This window comes from Amphiprion ocellaris, chromosome 17 (assembly GCF_022539595.1).
Source record: "Amphiprion ocellaris isolate individual 3 ecotype Okinawa chromosome 17, ASM2253959v1, whole genome shotgun sequence".
NCBI lineage: Eukaryota > Metazoa > Chordata > Actinopteri > Pomacentridae > Amphiprion > Amphiprion ocellaris.
The window spans coordinates 3,562,113-3,583,466 of NC_072782.1; the positions used below are offsets into that span (position 1 = coordinate 3,562,113).

General features: G+C 39.0%; 2 long non-coding RNA genes across 4 annotated transcripts in view; both read right to left on the reverse strand.

Moving 5' to 3' along the window:
- Positions 1–21,354, reverse strand: part of LOC129347324 (uncharacterized) — a 496,469-nt gene that overhangs the window by 174,506 nt on the left and 300,609 nt on the right. The window lies entirely within an intron of this gene.
- LOC129347325 (uncharacterized) lies at positions 1,902–5,375 on the reverse strand. The gene is made up of 3 exons (XR_008599367.1): positions 4,544–5,375; positions 3,759–3,917; positions 1,902–2,822 (listed from the first exon to the last, which is right to left on the reverse strand). It is a non-coding gene; the product is annotated as an uncharacterized LOC129347325 (long non-coding RNA).

A 21,354-nucleotide genomic window follows, 5' to 3' on the forward strand; every position in this document is an offset into this window, starting at 1 on the left:
TGAGCTGGTAGCTCAGGGGATAAGAAGACAGACTACCAACTGGAAGGTCGCAGGTTCAAGACCCACCACCGGCATTTTTCTTTCTTTGTCTTTGTCAGAATGTTGAGAAAATTTAAGAAGGGTCTGGTCTTGAACCAGCGACCTGCAGCTCCACAGGCAAATCCTTAACTCACTGAGCTACAGATCAGATAAAAAGAAATAAATTCGTCGTCCCTTTGACATCGTAGTTACTGAAGTCACCACATGGGTGGAGCCAAGGCGGAGTCTGGGTGGAGTCAGGGCGGAGAGTAGGCGGGGAGGTGGGTGGTGGCCTCCCCCCTCTACTCCCCCACCTCCCCCCACCACCCACCACACCTTCCCCCGCCCCACGAGTTCTTCGAGTCTCCACGAGTTCTGCGAGTCTCAACAGGTTTTCCCAAGTTTCTTGAGTTTCCACGAGGTCCGAGGCAGAACAAGTTGTCATGAAGAGGTGTTGAAGTCGGCCAGGATGGACTGACTTTTTACAGCGACGAGAAGGAAGACGACAAGAAGAGCAGGTCTTTAACCACCATCCAGAAAATCCATGGAGTCGGCTCCAGAGAAATGAAGGGAGGTCAACTTTTATCAACCTCCATCCAGATCTTCAACTTGATATCTTTACTTTGACATTTTTAGCACCACAAACCTTTAGTATCACACTTTATTATCATTTATTAGGAATTTAATGGAATCCACCAGCAGATTTAGTTTTTGTTGAGAAACTTTATTCTTGTCGTCGTGGGACTGCAGTATTTAAAGCTGTTCCTTCTATTTGACCTCATGTTTATTAGTTTTAGTGGAGCAAGTTTGAATTGTCAATTAGTCTCTTAAAAACTAAATAATAAATTGGATTAGTCAAGAGGTTTAAATTTCTTACTTTGTCATATTTTAAATATGACAAAAAAATATAAAAATAAAGCATCTTGAGACAATTTGACCTGTAATTGGAATTATATAAATAAAATTGAATTAAAATTGTATGTATCTTGTAACGTTGGAGTAATTCAGCCATATATGTTGGAAAAAACATTTTCTTTGTCCATTAATCTGTCGTTTTCTCCAGTAATTCATTTCTTGTTTTGGTTTATAAAATGTCAAACCCAAATATATTCAGTTTACTGTCATAAAAACCAAAAAGATTTACATTCATGATGCAGAAATCAGGCAGTTTTTCACTTTTTATCTTAGTTTAGTCAGAAAGATAGTTGATAATGTGTGAATTGTTGCAGCTTGTGAGCCGTAAAAGGTTTTAATCTTTGGGGCCGAGTGTCAAAAAACATTTAGAAACCAACATCAACAAAACACTCAACAAAGATTTGAACATCATTAAAGGGAAATCCAACTTTTGCATGACAATGTCTAATCAAAGGACATTTATTTCCAACGTAAATGTGTGATATTCATCCTCTGGAGCTTTCTCTTCACATCATCTTCCACCTGAACTGGTTTGGTCGGGAGCATGTGCAACAAACATTTGAAGAACTGCACTTTAACATCAATGAATGACACTGAAGTTTAATCTCTACATAAATGAGAGTGAGTCTGAATGTGCTGCTCTGTCATTAACTCCTAAGTTTAGGGAAAGTTCAAACAAAACAGGACAGTTCAGATCAGACTTCAGAATGAGCTTATTTTGAACAAACATCTCAGACTTTCTGAGCTTCAGCACCTCTAGCAAGATATTTTAACAACAAGCAACTCAAAAGATCCAGAAGTTGGAGAGAGTTAGCTTTAGCTGAGCCAAAGAACATGCGGGACGCTAACCTAGCAAACATTTCAGACTTTTCTCTGTGAATTCTGAGAAATAATTTCCTATTTAATGTCAGAGCTACACATCTTAACTCAGTCTCATTAAAAAAAGACTCTAATTCAGTGTCATCCATCCATATTAAAGTGCAGTTACCCAAAATGTTTGTTGCATGAGCTCCAACAAAACCTGTCCAGGTAGAAGGCCACTTTGACAAACAGGAAGTGGAAGATTCCAAGCAGATTTATAGAAGGGGGAACCGGACTGTACTAAGTGTGGTCCAGTATAGAGGGGTGTTTTGTGGGTTTTTAAGGCTGATAATGATTATTAGTGAGACATTTGGAGGAGATATTCATTTGCAGTAAATGAAAGTATTTAAAATCTTGAGTTAAACTTAGAAGAACACAAACTCTAACAGAAAACTTTGTTGATACGTTTTTGTCTTGTTTACAGATGTTAAGTTAAAGGAGTTTTATTCGTTACGTCTAACCAATCAAATCACTCCAGAAGACAGAGCGACCACAGGTAGATAAAGGTTTAGAGCCAAAGTAGCACCATTTTTAAATGTATTTATTACCGTAAATCAGTAAAAAATTTAATATTGATAATCAGTAAATCCGTCAGCCCTCAGTTACTACAATTCTACAATGTATGTCTTTTTCCTTTGACTTGTTATTTGTACAATATATGATGTATATGATGGCGTTTTTTCATAGCAAAGGCTATACTATGATGTTTTCTAAGAGACATACGATGCTACTCTGCTTGTTCTGGCTCTGGGATGCTGCACTCCTCCTCTGTTGTTTTCTGGATTGTACTCAGCTTCATGCCTTCGTCCACCAGGCCTCCGTTGACTCGTCCCGCCTGCCGTCTCTGGAGCTGAAGCTGGATTGGAACAGACCAAAGTACAGTCCAATCACGATGTCAGCTGCCTCTCAAAAGGCTCCTTCATCTGGCAGGTGGCGGCACTTCTTCTGAGGGGAAGCTGAGCTGGCCCGGCAGAACTTTGGAGATGTGTTCCAGTGGTTGGTGGATGTGTGGGGAGATAGAGAGGGACCTTTGAATTGTTCAGAAAGGAAAACAGGGAATCAATTGGTAGTTTTAGTTTAGGGTGCTACTGCGGTGTGTTTTTGGGTTTTAAGAGGTAAACAGGAAGAGTTTTTTTTCCTATTGATTATCTTTTACTTTGTTCCTGGTTGGAATGCCCATCAATGTCAACATGAAGTTCACTTTTAGTTCTGTTTATTTATTTTTATTTTACTAACACCCATTTGTTTTTAACCCCCTCATATGTTGTGTTGTTGTAAACTTACTCTTTCAAATAAATTCTCGTCTAACCCTCTGGAAACCAGCGTTTGGACTGTTTTGGTGTTGCTCCTCACCTACTGACAGCTGTGGACTAAAGGCTATACTGTGACATTTTTAGAGCGACATGCTATACTATGATGTTTGTTGGGTGACACGCTATACTATAGGCTTTTTTAATTGACATATTACTGTGACTTTTTTTTGTTTTATTTTTATTTTTTTTTAGCAACATATAAGAATTCGAACAGTTTTAAAAGTTACTATACTTTTACTTGTGCAATAAAATTATTATTCTATGGCATTTTTTAGATGACATATTATACTCTGATGTTTTCTTGAATTACATACTATTTTGACAATATACTGCACTATGACATTTTTTGAACCACATATCATACATGACAATTTTAGGCAACATCCTATCATTTTGCGCTTTTTGAACCACATAATAATCTATGTTTTGTTTTTTTTTCTTGCCAACATGCTATACTATGAACTACAGGCCATACTATGTTATGCTTGAGTAAAGCATACTATACTCTGACATTTTTTGAACTACATCCTATACTATGACGTTATACACAGAGTGCTTTGGTTACATGTTGATTTATAATCTAGATTTTTTTCTGTTTTGTTTTTTGACGGGATTACCACAGACCTGACTGTGAACACTGTTGACACCCACCTCAGGGAGACGCTGTCTAAGATCTCAAGGCTGCTTGGTCGTGGTCTTTCTGGCACGTACTCTTCCAAGATGAGCCGGGAAGTTTATCACTGATGGAATGACACCAGGTCTAAGCCGACAAACTTCCAATTCCTCCTCAACCCATAGTCTCTGGGAAACCTACATGGAGTAAGAAAAGTAGACAGAGAAGTAATTAAGTCTGTACACAACATATTAAAAAGAAATCATGCTAATAAATTAAGTACAAAGAACCGAATTCGCCAATATACTGGAGAACAGAGCTATTTAATTTGATAAGTATAACCTTGTTTATTAACATTTCAATTATTTGAGAGCAGTCCTAAAGAACTGCCTGTAATCCCAATCATAAAATGGGTTTGGAGGAAGAACATAGATGGTAATCTGGATATACATGAGTTCGGCTTTATAACTACTATTGGTAGTATTGGTGGTAGTAATAGTAATGTGACTACTACTAGTAGTAGTGATAGTACACTACTGCTGCTGATACTGGCACTGCTACTACAACTTTTAATACTATTACAAATGCTGATACTACTTCTACGACTCTAACAGCTGTTTATACTACTACTGCTGCTTGTACTTTTAGTATTACTACTACTGCTTGTACAACTATACTACAGCTACTATTAATCGTCTGGTATTTGGTTGTCAAGCTGTTAGCTTGCCTTAGCGTTTTGCTAGTGGCTAACTAGTTAGCTCTCATAGACTGGAAGCTCTCAACAAGATTTCATAATGAAAAAAGAGCCAAAAACTATTCTTACCTATGAAAAGTCATTCCAAGTTTCCTTGTCTCAATCGTACGACGTAGTGTGTAGTTGTATGCAGCACAGTGAGCCGGCATACTTGTTGTTTCCGTTTTCACGCCGTCTACATCAACAGAATGCACTGAAACTTTTCCCCCACTAGCTTAGCCTCGCCGTAGCACGCAGCTCAAAGGGGCGTGTCCTATCTACTCATTCATATCTATGAGAACAACGATGGCTGCACATAAGGACGCCTGTCAATGACGTTGATTAGCTGCGTAAATACCATTATGTACAGTCTATGGTAAATACGTATGTGAATCGCATCATTGGCTGCAGCAGCCAGTCACCGGTCACTCACTGACTCACACTGAAAAATATCACAGAATGAATTGTTACCTGTTTATTTTATTTACAATTTAGGTTGGATTTTTTTTTGTGCACAGCGCAGATTTTCTGTGCGCGAAGACCGTGTCAGCAGTGCGCAATTGTGCACGCGCGTAGCTTAGAGGGAACAGTGGTGCTCAGTGCACCGTGTGATGTCATCCAACAGTCTGTGTGTATTACAGCAACACTAAGACATGATTTAGGGTCACCTGAGTCAGCTCTGACTAAAAACTTTATCAAAAAGGAAAGTTTGAAACCTAATCTTAAAAGCAGAGAGGCTGTCTGTCTCATAAACCTAAACTGGGGGCTGATTCCTAAGCAGATTAACCTGTGTCTGCACACTAAGAGAGAAGAGCTCTGTTGAGATAATATGGTTCCATGAGGTCTTTAAGATATGACAGAGCTCAGCCATTAAGGGCTTTGTATATCAGCACAAGGATTTTAAATTCTACTCTGGATTCCACAGAAAGCCAGTGAAGAGATGCAGATATGGGAAGCATATGATCACTTTTGCTCATAACTGTTTGTGTTTGTATTTTTGCTGCAGTATTTTGGATGCTTTGCATGGAGTTACTGGGATGTATGTATGTACTATATAATAAGGAATTACAACTGCCCAGCCAAGACGTAACAAATGCATGGACTATTTTTTTCAGTATCACTCTGAGACCAAATGTCCATCCTAGAGACTTGGTTTATGTGTTATTCTGGTTAAAAGTAACTCCAAGGTTCTTCACAGCAGTGCTGGAGGTCAAGACAATGCAACCAACAATATGGTTAGAGTTTTTCTAAGCTGTTTATGGGAAAATAAAATAACCTAAGTTTTGTCTGAGTTTAGAGGTAGAAAATTACAAGTCAACCAGGCCTTTAAGATGCACTTGAAGTTCATCTGGTTTCATAGCTAAATATACCTGGCTGTCATCTGCACTGCAATGGAAATTTATGCAGTGTTTGCCAGTAATATTGCCGAAGGGGAGCATATAATAGGTGAAAGGTATCGACCCTAGTATTGAACCCTGTGGAACTCCATCACTAAGTTCTGTGAACATAGAAGAATAACAGAAGAAGAATAACATGAAAACAAACTGGAACCGGATAAATATGACTTGAACTAGCCCACTGTAGCTCCTTTAATCCCAACAACATGCTATGTTTTGCGCTAAAATCTTCAGACTGCTGGTGTCAAATGCATCACTGAGATCCAGCAGGGCAAGTAAAGACACAAGTGTGTTGTTTGAGGCTACAAGAAAATCATTGCTGATGTTCACTGGTGGTCAGTCTAAATCCTGACTGAAACCATCTCTGTGCAAATCTTCACATATTTGAATTCAACAACTTTTTCAAGGACATTAGAAATACAGTGGTGGTTGGATACAGGTCTACAGAGGGTGTACATTCCTCCCTTTTACATCAATATATTGACATCCTCACTAGGAGGTTGAACATCCAGGATTCATGCCAAGGTAACATTAATGAGGCATGTAGTAGCCTCAGCTGTGTTTCTCTAATCCCAGTTTTATTTTCTTGCTTCCGTGTTACAAACAGGACCTCAAACATTATAAGCCACGGTCCCAAAGTCCCACACCATTAGTGAGTGGTTTGGAGGCACGATTGCAGGGCTAGAGGGAGGGCTAGCCTGCACAGCCTGTTATATTTCTGACAGAGATTTAAATGAGAGGGTCTCTGCCGGCACAGACTGCATTAAGTTCTGCATCACAGCCACAATCCCTCTTCAGACATTCAAAAATATGCAAACTCCAAACCTCTGTATATCCCTCAATGTTATGCACAGTTTAAGCCCTCAAACTGAAGGACTGGACTTCCGTCATAATCATTAGCTGTACAGTGAAATATCATCATTTAGGTGAAGCCCAGACACAAAGACAAACTCTTAAACAGGACATGAACACCACACTAACACTTAATAACGTAGAGAAACTTATTAGGTGTCAATTTTTCACTGTTGCTGAAGCCCCGAACCCATTTCAACACCTTTAACTGTGCAACTGAGTGTGAAGAGAACCTAATTCCTTCACCCATTGTATTCAAAAGTAGCATTGTAGTCAAAAAAGGTTGTATTTTTGCACACTGTGATCGATTCCTGACAAGATATTCTATTGGAGTTCCTTTCTAGTTAGTTTAGCTTCAGGGTTCAGTTTTGAAAATGAGACATGCTTGCTTGTGAATAAAAAACAAGCTGAAAATGATTCCACACGATTCTATTCTTTACAGATCTGTCTGTCAGCGGTGGGGTTCAGAAAGGTTGTTACAAAATTCATTATTCAGTCTGTTAATCTGGAATTTTAGAACCAAAGTCATGTTTTAACCTTGTCCCTGATTATCTATTTATAAAAAAACGTTACACATGTTTGGGGAAAAAAAGCCAGTTATTGGAGACCCAAAGCACTCGCCCAACTCTTATTGATAAGATTGGCAATTCAGAGATCTGTGTGTTTGACGTTACACATTCATCCCCATGCGCACACAAATGACCCGTCTTAACCTTTCCCCTGATTACTTATTCATATGAGCACAGTTCAGATAAATGTGCCCTGCTCTGGGCTTTCTAAAATATTCCATTTCCTCTTTTGATTCTCCCTTTAAATTAACATTAATGGAATCATCAGAGTGCAAGTAAACAGAGTGCAGTGTTTCTGTGCTGCTTGAGTGCACACAGCTCTGTTCCCCATCTTTTGGCTGTCTATCCATCATCTTAGTGTCCAGGGTGTTTTTAAGCTTTTAACAACTAACTTTATTGAACTTTATGATTTTTTTTCTTCCTTTTTTGACACAAGAAGCACTGACTGGCCATCCACTCAGCTTCTCATTTTGAAATTCCATTTGGCTTGATAAATAAGTAATGTCATTCTTTACCCCATCCTCACCTCCCCCTCCTAGTCCGGCTTATAAATTCTGCTTGCTTATGTGTTTGCATGCATGTTCAGTGGTTGTGAGTGTTTGTTTTAGGCTGCTCAGGGGAATAAATGAAGAGCAAAGAAGTAATATTTTTGGCTGCTTCAGTCTATTGCAGCAAGAGAGAGAGAGAGGGAGAGAGATCCTGGAGCCTAGAAAGGCTGCTTTGTGGATTCAGACGTTCAGCAGCATCAACCACATCCACAGCAGCTTATAAACGTGTTCAGATCCTTTTAGTTGCTCATTGTTCCTCGTTGCCTTTGTCAGAGTGGTTATGGAAGTAAATGCTTTATCAGTCTCACTCAAGGACGCTCAGAGACTTGTCACTAAGCTTTTCCAGCGTTGTAGTTTTAGTGCTGAAAGGAGCTCAACTATGTGGTTTCAACAGCGTAGATCTGCCCTTCTGTTCCAGCGTTCAAGGAAGTCTGGATTCTGCATACTTCTTCCACCATAGAGATTGTGTAGCTCACCGACACACAATCCTTGACAAATGCAGAGCTTGGCACTCAAGCCAGAAATCATTTCCCTCCTTTTCCAAGTCCCAAAGTGCCGTACAAATCCCAGTTGTGCTGTCGTAAGCCATCAAGTGTTGAAAATCCTGCCACTCTAACACCATCTCTCATTCGGTGCAGCGCTTCAGAGGACGACAATCGCAGTAAAGAGTGCCCAGTAGAGTCCTGGCTTCCTGTCTGACCAACACTTGTCTTGTCTGAGCCTGATTCCACACAATGGATTATGATTACAGTGTTGAAGTGTACCATTTATTTGTCTCAGGTTAGAGGTCTTTAAAAAGTTTTAACCTGTTCTCATTCCCAATGCTTCACATAGTGTAGTTTTGTTGATGCATCTTGCTTCTGAGAGAAACCCAAAAGGTGTCCTTTTGCGTTGGTGTCATCGATGCTCATGTTTAATGTTGTTAGACGTAAAGGAGTTTATCAAGTTTGAAACGGTCTCACAGTGTAATGGGGTGTTCTTGTAAGGATCCAAATGCAGACGTACACTACTGTTCAAAAGTTAGGGGTCACCCAGACAATTTCATGTTTTCCATGAAAACTCCCACTTTTATCCATGTGCTAACATAACTGCACAAGGGTTTTCTAACCATCAATGAGGCTTTCAACACCATTAGCTAACACAATGTAGCATTAGAACACAGGAGTGATGGTTGCTGGAAATGTTCCTCTGTACCCCTATGGAGATATTCCATTAAAAATCAGCTGTTTCCAGCTACAATAGTCATTTACCACATTAACAATGTCTACACTGTATTTCTGATTCATTTAATGTTATCTTCATTGCAAAAGAATGGTTTTTTTTTCAAAAGAAGGACATTTCTAAGTGAGCCCAAACTTTTGAACAGTAGTATAAAACAACACACAGGTTGGCAAGAACAAAAAAAACTTTAATCAACCAAAAACCTCCTAAACAAATAGTAGGAAGCAAACACAAGACAGCCAGAACCCCAAGAAAAGTCCAAACTAAGGTCCAGGTATGAAAAAATAATCCAAAGAAATCCAAATATTCAAAAGTAAAACAAACATTACAAACAAGATGTTACAGGGTGGGGGGGGTTGAACCCAGAGTGCAGGCAGAGAGAGATCAACTTCACAATTTAAATATACAGATAACCAAGGATGCAAACAGAAATGAATAGTCAACCCAAACCAAACTCCAGTTTAAACTGAGGGAATTTTACTAAACCATGCAGAAATCTCTACAATAATAACAAAAGCAGCCACAACGCAGGCTAAAACTATGCTTGGACAAAAACGGCTAGACTCACAAGTTCAAAACTCCACCAGGATCGAGAAGGAGAGAGGCAGGTAGAAGAGAGGAAAAGTAAGACAGAGCAAGAAGGAGAAAAGGAGGGAGAGGGAGAGAAAAAGAAAGAGCAGAGGGGAGAGAAGGAGAGGACAGGAGGCTATGCAGGAACCATGACACAAGAGGGCAAGAAACAGGTGACAAAATAGGATGAACTGGCAAAGACAGAAGGAAAGACGAGAATATTTATATACTGAAAAGTAAATGGGGGAGACAAGACATGGGCGAAACTGACAAAGGTAATCATCAAGAGGAAAACGGACAAAGAACAGAAGTAAAAAGTGATACATGAGACACAAACAGCGAGACACAAGAAACACAGATAAATGGGGACGAATCACTAAAACAGAACAAAACTAGCAACCAAAACCCAAGACCATGACATCCAAGTTCATATCCTGTGTTGGACTATTATTTTTTTGAGCCACACTGTATTCTGTGACTGAATTCTCATTTTTAGTCCATATTTGATGAAGTTTAGGCACCAAATCTACTTGGGCAACATTAGGAAGAGATAGTGGTTTGGGTTAAAACACATTTTTACAACAAAAAGCACAAATTACAAGGGAATTTATCATTAGCTGAAAAAGCCAGCAGAGATGATTTGGCGATATACTCCCAGCATCTATTTCTGACATACATAGATTTTTGTAGGTCTATTAGAGGAACCTGTATGTTGAAAAACGCAACAAAAGACCAGATGCATTTCAATGTGACACTAAGAGTTCCTGACAAAGCTGACGTGACGTGATTGAGCTCAAAATTCCTTCTCTTTAAAACAAACTTTAGCTCTTAAATTTGTGTGAACAAAGGATTTATTTAGGAACATTGTTCTTTTAAAATTATGTATAGTCAAATCAGTAAACTGCTTTAGTATATTAGGTGTACAGTGGTGGGAAATAAATTGCTCCTGTTAAATCTGAAAAAGAAAATTGTGAAGGGTCTGAAAAGAAAGTCAAATTCAACAGCCAATTCTTTGTTGAAAACACACTTCAAAGAGCTGCCTTTTTAAGAGACTTCCTCTATTACCTTACTTGAGATGGAGAGCATGGTGGCCCCACAATAGCATTTGGTGCGTTTGGAAAAGATAAATGTACCCTTCAGAAGGGTCAGACCTTCAAAATGTCACTTCTTAGATTTAGTAAGGCATAACCCACTGGCAATCTTTAAGCAGCTTCTCTGAGAAATTGTTGTCCCTCATAAATCTAGAAAATGTCCTCTGTGCTTTCTTTGAGACACAAATGAGCGGGGAGAGACTAACTTTAGCAAGGCAAAGTTTTTTGTTTTTTTTGGTGAGATACGGCTGACTTTGTAGCGGCACCTCTAAAGCAGAGCCGCCTTAATGTCACACATTGTTTACAGGATGTGAGCTTTTAAAAAAGACACACGCAAACAGTATTTCCTCCTTAAGATGATTATTCAGCTCACTCCTTGCATCGCCACATGTGGAGAATTCAGAATGATTTTATAAAACAGCAGCAGATGGTAATCAACAACACATTTTACAGGAATGTGCTGGTGTGAATTAGCAATGAGTTCATTTTCCTGCATCCAGCTCAAGAATTTGCTTCATTTTCTTCCTAAACACATGTAATGATGGTGGAATTAAATAGATTTACAGCTAAATGCCTTAGAGCAGGGGTGTCCAACATGCGGTCCATGGGCCAAACGCGGTCCTCCAGAGGGTCTAATCCAGCCCTCAAAGTGTAAAATTCCAGAAAAGACATTAACTGCAGATTGTAAATTAGTAAAATTATACATTTAAAATAATTTCTAGAAGATGACAAGTTGTTTTGATCATAAAGTAAAATACTAGATTGTTCATTGTTCTTTTGTAACTAATTCTTGTAATATTTTGTCATGTTTTTGTTGTTTTGTTTCTCGTTTTTGTCATTTTGTGTTTCTTTTATGACTCACTTGTGTTGTTTGTCTTATTTTTGTCATTTTGTGTTTCGCTTTATTTGCTGTTTTGTGTATCGTTTTTGTTGTTTTGTGTTTTTTGTCTCGCTTGTGTTGTTTGTCTATTTTTTTGTCGTTTTGTTTTTTTTGAAATTTTTTGTCTCCTTTGTGTAATTTGTGTAATTTTTTGTCCTGTTTTTGTCCATTTTTTGTCTAATTTTTTGTCTCTTTTGTCTTGTTTTGTGTCATTTGTCTCTTTTTTGTCATTTTGTTTCTTGTTTTTGTCATCTTGTGTCTCAATTTTGTAATATTTTGTCTTGTTTTTGTTGGGTCTTTTTTTGTCTGACATCTGTCATTTTGATCATAAAGTAAAATACTATATCATTCAGTTCCAGATACCTGTGACATTTTATAATTGTAATGTGTAAATGATAAACTGAGGCATAATATTGTTGAAATTTAACTTATTTCCCTGAAGACACTTCAGGTTGGTCATGATTTTTTGTAAAAAGATAATTCATTAAATGTGAACATTTTCAGAATGTACTTTTTTGCACTAAAACAAAGGGAAAGACTTGGAATTATCCATTCATATTTCAAATTTTCAAAAAAAAGAAATGTGAAAATTGAATTCCTGTAACGACACAAAATGATTTCTTCTCTACCAACAGCGTGAATACAGCTGAGATCATTCCAAGGGTCTGACTAAAGCAGTTCATTATGAGTAGTTTGACTGCTTTTCAAATGCATTTCACCTCTAATTCTGACAACTTGGCTACTTTTGCATTTGTTATAACCTTTTTCAGACCACAATGAGGACACAGTTTTGTTTACTGTACGCTGAATGAAAGGGCAGTGAGAGTAAATTGGGGACGCCGTTTGTGCCCCCAATTACACTTCCTCCAATCAACCGCTTCAGCCCAAAATTGGTCCTTAATGTTACACGAAAAGCTGCACACACAACCACCTCCACAGGGTGAAACCTCAGCAGCTCTCCTGCCTGTCCCGGTGACACCCCATTTAACTGTTCCATTAAACACAGAGGGCCTACAAAATGTAGTGATTTATTTATTGCCAAGCACAACCGAGGCACACTTAAAATCCTGCTATACAGGCCTGTTTTGTGGCTCGAAATAAACGTTCATTTGTACATCACGGGGCGGCGGGTAGTATTTCAGCAGGGCGACACTGAGGGAACCATTATCCGCAGTCAATCCTAATCATATAAACTATCTGGATGCATGAATGTAAGAAAGGATTAATTACAGGATGAAGGAGGATCCATAGTCATTCCCATTTTTCAATTTAACTGGATTATCATCATCTTCTTTAGCTCCATGAAATTGCCTAAGCTGCCCAGAGTCTGATACATATTTGCCCATAGACACTTGTGCCCTTCAGTGAGCAATAGAGGAGAGAGCAGAGAAGAGCCATTATCGTCCACAAGAAGATTCCACATCCATATCCTCCTCCTTCCTCCTGTCTGGCTTTCTAATGTTTCTCCGCCGCCTACCTGTTTTCACTCTCTCTTTTTGTCTTCTTCCTCCCATGAGCCTGTCCTCCTATCTTGCAATTTCATTTCATCTCTCTTTGTTTTTCCCTTTTTCCAATTCCCTCCTCCACCCGGGGCTCTTTACTGTCCCACACAGCTGTCTATCAATCTCACTGCCCATCTCATTTTCCCTCTCCCTTTCTTCTGCTGTCATGGTTTCCATCCCCTCTCAGTTCATCCGTCCTTCTAGTCTTTTAAATTAATCTGGTTAATGGAGTCTAGCTTTAGTGCAGCTGAGCCGACCAGCGTAAACGTGTAAGTACCGATCTGCAAACCAAAACAACGGCACATGTGCATTGATGGGCGTACATGCGTGCTCGCCATAAGCGGCTTTGCAAATTAAAAGGTTCCGGTGTACAAGCAAACTCCCACAATCCTGTTCAAACATTTGTAGGTGACCAGGCACGCTAATTTAACAAAATTTATCTCTTTGATGAATAGTTCCTCTGATGACCCCGCTGGCGTCCCAGAGGAAAGGAGCTCTTTGATTTATGTGTTCAGTGATTTGATTGGGTAACCCTTTCATAGCACTTCATTAATTAGCATCTGGATGCAAGTAAATGGCAGGGCGGAGCACGCGAGAAAGGACCGGTGGGGGGTGGGGGCTTTTCCCTTAATTACCTCAGTAGCTCCAGTAGCGACGAGGGGGATCAAAGAGCATGTATAATAAAGTCCATAACCGACACTACCTGAGCATCAAGTGGAGAATTTCTCAATGAAGTGTCTTTTTTTTTAAAGCAGGTATCTCTCTAGAGAGGCTCTTGAACCTTAATTTGCTTACAAGTGTGTCCTAGAGTCTATTAGCAAAGGTGCAGGAAAGTCCATGCCCAGTCCAGACGCTACTTATCTACAGCAACATCTTCCCAATTCTCCTTGGAAACCTTGAGGCGTACCTAGACAATATGTCGTTTGGACCCAAAAACATCCTTAATTGAACTCTCTTCACTTTGCTTGCATAAGAGGTGAACAGTTCAAGAACCAAAAACGGAAGTCCAGTCGTCTTTTACTGAAGTACGACGGATTACTTTACTCAAAGATTTTTAGTGTCATTTTCACTGTGCATTTTCATACACAAGAGAATGAAATTTTGTTTCTCAATCAGTGACTGCATCACAATAGGAATGTCAATAAATAGTATACATCAACATCATAATATAATGATAGCAATAAAATAAGATAAAAAAAACCAATCCAATCTCTCAAACAATCCAATCTTTCTAAAGAGCATTAAGTCTCTTGACTTGACGGGTGACTAGCTGTCTAGAGTGAGTGTGGGTGAGTATGTGGGGATAGTCCATTAATAAGTCTCACAGCCTGGGGAAAGAAGCTATTCAGCTTCCTGCTAAGCATCAGGATAAGTCGACTCTTTCTTACTGACCCTTTCTGTGTGAGAGAGCAGCTGATCTTCTTCACTGTAGTCCACCAACTTGTTTTTCAGATCAGTGACCCTCCGACCACAACTTCAAGCAACCACCTCCATAATGAAAGTTTTAAGCATGTTGCTGTTCCATCCTACATCTCTAACCTCTGAAAGAACACCTGTCAAATCCTAGACATAGGAATTAAACACTTAATAGAGAACAGACTTTTCAAGATGTTCCGAATCCAACGTGAATGTCCTCCACCCGATCTACCTCACCACCATCAGCTGCTGTCACTTCTAGTTCTCTTTTTAACTGAGCGCAGAAAACCTAATACAGATCAGACTTTAATACCACAAACCAATCTTTAACAAAGTACAGTTATGAATCACCTCACCCTCGAACATTGTGTTATTGCCATTCAGTCACTGGTATGGTAGTTAAATGACTCAGATTCAGATCTTGAAATCACTTCCTGTTAATCATCGCCTTCCAGGTCTCCAACGCCACCCACATGAGTTTTGAATGTCATAACAATCTCTCAAACTAACTGTTTGGAAATATTTCCCGCTCCCACAGAAGGATGAGGAAGGGAATGCATGAATATTATATTCAAAGACCCTCCCAGGAAGGTGGTCCTGCTTAATATGTGCACAAAATAAATCTGGCATGTGAAAACATATTAAACCTGCAAACCTTTATACAACTCTACCACAAATGAGCTGAGCTGTTATCACTCTTTTCTTTAAATCCATTTTAAAGCCAGCCTGACTTGGGTCATAATATCTAACCTGAGCTGAAATGTTTTTACTTTTTATTTGAACTTGGGCATTAAGCAGACTTAGTTAGCAATGTATAGTCATCTTAAATGTCAAATATTTTCAGTTGTCCAAATGTATTTATGGTGACTGAGACACCAAACATCCTGAGGTAAACTAAAGAAAGTGAAGCTTCCAGTTAGCCACAATGATTAAACGAATAAATTCAAAGTTGCAGGTAACATCTGTCAGCAGCATAATGTACCTGAATGCCCTTTGTTTAATGTGTTGTAGTCAAGCTGACATTGGTGCCACCTGAAGGCATAAAGACTCTTTGTTACATTTCAGCAGTGCAGTTTAAACACCAATGCCCACTGGACTGGTTTTTATACTGTTGGTTAATGTCAACTAATTCTGCTGAAACAACATTAAATATGCAAATGAGACATTTGAAAAGTTGGAACTTTTTCTGCTGAACAGCGAAAGGCCTCCATGAAAGTTGTTTTACCTTCAGACCAACAAAAGAACTGCTTCGTTTGTCTTCCTAGGACAGACCCTCAGGAAACCGGACCGCAGATGTGGAAAAGAAAACTATCTTGGAAAAAAAAATGAGCATCACACTACGCTGTCACACTAATACTATCAGACTGGCTGCAGAAGCTTTGACCCGGGGTTTTTACCGCAGTCTGCCTTGATTTGTGGAGCATCAAAGCCAGATCTTCTCTGTAGGAGCAGGAAATGTAGTGGAGTGAATTTCCACAAGCATCAGAGTTTATGCGTGAGCCTCAACTCCCATCTTTAACCCACTTCAACACCCTAATCGATGATGACGTCTATCCACCAGAACCTGGAGCTGTGTTCCAGCTCTGTGATGAATTCTAAACTAATGTACTGTTGTATCTTTTTTTTTAGTGACGACACCTGACAAAACAAGACGGTGAGCTTTCATTGTGGCGTTGTTGTGTCTTCAGTTTTTGGGCCCAGCACAGGGATGTGGAACTAAGTTTTCATCAAGTTTGTGTAACATGAATACATTGACATAGATCAAGACTCTGAAATCCAATCACTGTTTGCCACAAATCTGTAGCTTAACTTAAAATAAAATCAATATTTTATGACCCATTTCTGTGTAAAAGTGCTTCACCTTAAGGAAAAATATAAATACAAGACTGGTCTATTTTTACGTTTGCAGCATGGATCCCCACTATTTACTGAGTCACAGGTATTATTGCATCTGCATACAATATGTGTGCAGTCTTGATGTTTGAGTCCTAAATGTTAATTCAGGGGCCTGAGAACCCGTTATATTCCACAAACTGGACTCGTCTGCATCGCCTAAGACAGGGATGTCAAACTCATCTTAGTTCAGGTTCCACATTTAGCCCAGTTTGATCTCACGTGGGCCGAACCAGTAAAATCACAGCATAGCAACCTGTAAATGACAATTCCAAATATTTTCTTGTGCAAAAAAGTACATTCTGAAAATGTTCACATTTAAGGGATTATCTTTTTACAAAACATTATGAATGAACTGCAATTTGTTTAGAAAAATAAGTTCAATTTCAGCAACATTCAGCCTCAGTTTATCATTTATACATTACAACTTCCAGATCACAGAGTGTCTACAAAGGAACACAGCATTTAACTAGAGGTATGTGGAACTGATCAATATAGTATTATACTTTAAAAAAGACAAAAAAACCCCCAAAATATTACAAAAATGAGACACACAATGACAAAAGTGAGAAACAAAATGACCAAAAATTAGACAAATGACATGAAACAAAACTAAAAAGAGACAAAAAAGTTACAAAGCAACAAAAAATGGACAAATGACACAAATCAGACAAAAAATGACAAAAGCGTGAAACAAAACGACAAAAACGATACACAAAACAATGAATAAAGCAAAATACAACGATAAAAACATGACAAAAAACACAAGCGAGACAAAAAGGAAACACAAAACGACAAAAATGTAAGACAAAGGATAAAAGTCAGACAGAAAAAGACAAAAAAACAACAAAAAACAGACAAAACATTACAAAAATGAGACACAAAATGACAAAAGAACAATGAACAATCTAGTAATTTACTTTATGATCAAAACAATTTGTCATGGTCTAGAAATTATTTTAAATTTATAGTTTTACTAATTTACATTCTGTAGTTAATGTCTTCTCTGTAATTTTTCCACTTTGAGGGCCGGATTGGATCCTCTGGAGGGCCGCTTTTGGCCCATGGGCCGCATGTTGGACATCTGTGTTTTCATCTGCTGTTTTAATGTCCTTGTGAAGCACTTTGAATCGCCTTGTTGTTGAAATGTGCTATATAAATAAACTGACTTTAACTTTAACTTTAACCTCTGACTTAAGACTTACCCCAGTTAAAGTGCAGATTCCCAGTCCTGAAATACAGTTTTGTTGAGACAGAAGTAGTCTGACAAAGACCTTGTGAAGAAGGTGCTTTTTATTTGATAAAGATTTATTTCAGGAGTTTTACTTGTTTTCACACTTTCTCTTTCTTTACTTTTAGGCACTTAATACGTCATGTAGTTGATGAATGTCACAGTTATCTCACATCCATCTTGACAATGTCTCGACTCTGCCTTGGTTTGTTTACAACACGACCACAAAACTGGTCTGAATGTATTTTATGTAACATCTGCTCACCTCCTAATTGAATTTTCTGAATTTAGGTTCCCAGTCAGAATGTAAGAAATTAAATTTATACTTACAAATGTTGCACATGGATCATTTGTTTCCCCATAAGATGCCTTTCAAATTAAAATGTTTTCATGCTGGAGAAGTTGTGCACATTGAAAGATTACTCCAGCATATGACAAAAAACAAGGCAGCACAAACAGCTAAGTCTGTTTCTATCTGTCCCTCTTTATCTCCGTTACGTGGTGCTGCTGTGGCATCCATACAGCCTTCCTCAAAGCACAAATCAGATCACAACTGAACTTGTCTCATCAGTCCCGGTACGATCTCCGTCTAATGAGCCTGGAAACAGCTGCTAACACATGGTTTTCTGAATAATAGATGCGTTGGGCTGGCGACTCCGCCTCTAGTCAAACATGGCTGGCTTCGGGTGGAAAGAATGTGAGCTACAATAGCAGCTTACGGGTAAATCTGTTGAGAACTGACGCACGGATCTATCAAAGAATCCGGCGCTGTGGTGATAATATATTAAGGTGACGTTTGGTCTGAGGGGTGATGCTGCAGATGCCATGAAATCCCACGCAGAGAGCAGGCCGGTGTGCATGTGTTCACTCACAACCTTTGATCCCTCTAAGCCCTTAATCCTGAGATGAGTTGCAGTTTGCTTTGCGGGCCGTGCTTCTCCTAGCATGTGTCATTTCGTGTCTGAGTGCGTGTGCAGCCTATTACTGTGACATTATGTGAAAATAAGAAAGCTCATGATTGCATCTGCGCCTTCCTCTTGCAGGGATCAGTTGCCCGCCAGCTCTATGAGGACTACATCATCCTTTATCCAATTCCCCGGTGCTGGCTCTGCTGGCAGCACACAGAGACACTCCATATTCCACTGATCTAGTCCCTGTGATTAAGTATCTTTTTATACCCTCGCTGTGTACAGGAGCTCCGATTCCAGCTGAGGGCGACAATGAAAATGCCTCACCAGCGAAGCGTTATTAAATGAAGCGATGTCAATTATGTACCTGTGGCGCAAAAGACATTTCTTTGTGGTAACTGACCCGTATCTGGAAATTTGGTGTTCCTCTGCTGCACATATTCATGTTGTTTTGGCAAAACAAAGGAGTGCTCCAACAGTTGGCTGTCGTCTTCATGTTTCATTTTTCAACACAGGTTTGAACGTGTGGTAAAACTAAGCAAACTAAACACTGATTTGTCTTTGGAAATTGTAATTTTATGTATTTGTTTATTTATTTCCCTGGCAGTTAATGTCCTTATGAGCGGTACAAGGCTGGAAAAATGACAACACATAATTAAACTCTAAGCAAAGCAGGATTTCTTCAGATTTTTAAATAGTGTTTGTATAAAGACGCCTGTATAAAAAGTGTAAATATATGTGAGAAGGAATATCACACAGCAACAAGACTGAATACTTAAAAACCCAAATCACCGCAAAGTATTCATTGTGTATTCTGCTCTCTTGGCTCTGGGGTTAAAAGTACAGCTTCAGTTTATTCTAACGTGGGTTTAATTCTCACAGGTCTGGCAATCAGTTCTGTGGGTCAAAATAACATGTAGTCACTAGAGTGACCGCTGAGATCTTTGAACGCTGTCTGCAACGTCTCTGAAAAAACAGGTCCAACAGGGCAACAAACAGACGCAGGCAGACAATCAGACGGAATGTAAATCAGACGGCAGCGTAGCAAGATGTTTCTAAAGCAAAAACCAAAAGTAAGTTGAAGTTGAACCAAGAAATTGTCTATAAACTGGCACTGATGTTCACAAGAGATGGTCCAACTTCTACTGTTTACCTGTTGCCTTATCGGACCATTTCTTTATGAAGAGATGCTGACATGAGGAGTTTCCTCAAATCTGTCACTTCTTCTTCCCTACAATGAAACAAAAATCACCGTTTAGACACAGTTTAGGACAAGGGTGTCAAACTCATTTCAGTTCAGGAGCCACATTCAGCCCAATTTGATCTCAAGTGGGCTGGACCAGTAAAACAAAATACTATGAACAAACTGAAATTTTAAGAAAAAGAAATTGAATTTCAACAACAAAAAAACAAGTTGTATTGAGCGTTTGGACACTTAACAGATCTTTCTGGCAAGGACTGTTACATGGCCTTAAAGGGGTGTTTACGTCTGTCTTCCATATCTGTTTCCAATCATGGCATGCAGCATACATGTGAATCTATTAGTGGAAATCCATCTCTCTGACATCTGTCACAGTACATTAACCCTCGTGTTGTCCTGCGGCTTTAAAGTTTGAAAATGTGGGGGGAAAAAAATTTCACAGTGAAACTTCTGATGTCCACATTTTCAACATTTTCGGGAAATCTTTGAATATTTTTTGGTGGAAAAAAAGAAATGTTAAAAATGTTTCTTAAGAACATTCACAAAAAAATCAACCAAAATCCAGCGAATTTTTGGTTTATTTTTTTTTGTGAATGCTCTTAAGAAAATATTAGAAGTTTTACTGATATATATGTAATCATTTTAGATATTTTAAGGATTTTTGGAAGATTTTTAATCATTTGTTGAAAATATTTACAAGAATTTTCTTGCCAAATTTGGGGGATTTTTTAAAATAAAACTTTTAAGGGAAATTTTTAAGGAATTAGCGGAATTTTCTTCCTGAAGGTTTTTGCAAATTTTCAGAAATTTGGGGAATTTTTTTTGCTGAATTTTTGGATTTTTTTCAGACAAGGAAGCAATATTTTTTGATGCCCATAGATGAGGACAACAGGAGTGTTAACATGGAAAAAGGAGCTCTTTCTATCAACCCAGGAGCCTCAATAAACCCCCAAAACTGCAACCAAACCCCTTCAAACTCCACACACTCTGCTGCTCTCTGTTACCACCTGACTAAATCATCAATGGGCAGCACCTCAGAATCAACACCCAGCAGCACAAACTCCCACATCCCCATATGAAGCAGCAGCCATAGCGTTATTCCAACGTGTTATTAGTCAACTCAATCATCTGTAACTCAGTGCCAGCCTCACCAGGGTTCCGGCCAAATAGAGTATGTGTTTCACTTCGATTGGAGTAAATATAGAACGCTCATTCAACTATTTCATTTTCTAAAATGTATTGATCCCCTGATCCCCACGAGTCCGCATGAGCGATCCATCAGAAGTCGTTGAGGTTATTCACTCGAAATTACAATTGATCTTTTAAAAGTTGCCCGCAGGAAACCGGGGAGTAAAGGACATCTTTCCCAGCTCAAGGAGAGCTGCTTAAGTGAGTATTATAAGCAGGACTCATGCTCTGTCAAGTGAGCATCTCCTCAATTAGAGTTAAGCTTCCACATCAATGGAATGGGGCTGGAGGCTTTGACTGCTCTTCTCCCGTCTCTCTCGGTTCTTGTGGGATGGTCATGTGGCAGCAAATGTCTCGAGGAGCAGATAAGAGCCATTGTAGCGGAGGCTATTCATTGGTCTTACTCCTCAGCTAGGACATTCCAAGGGCTATCT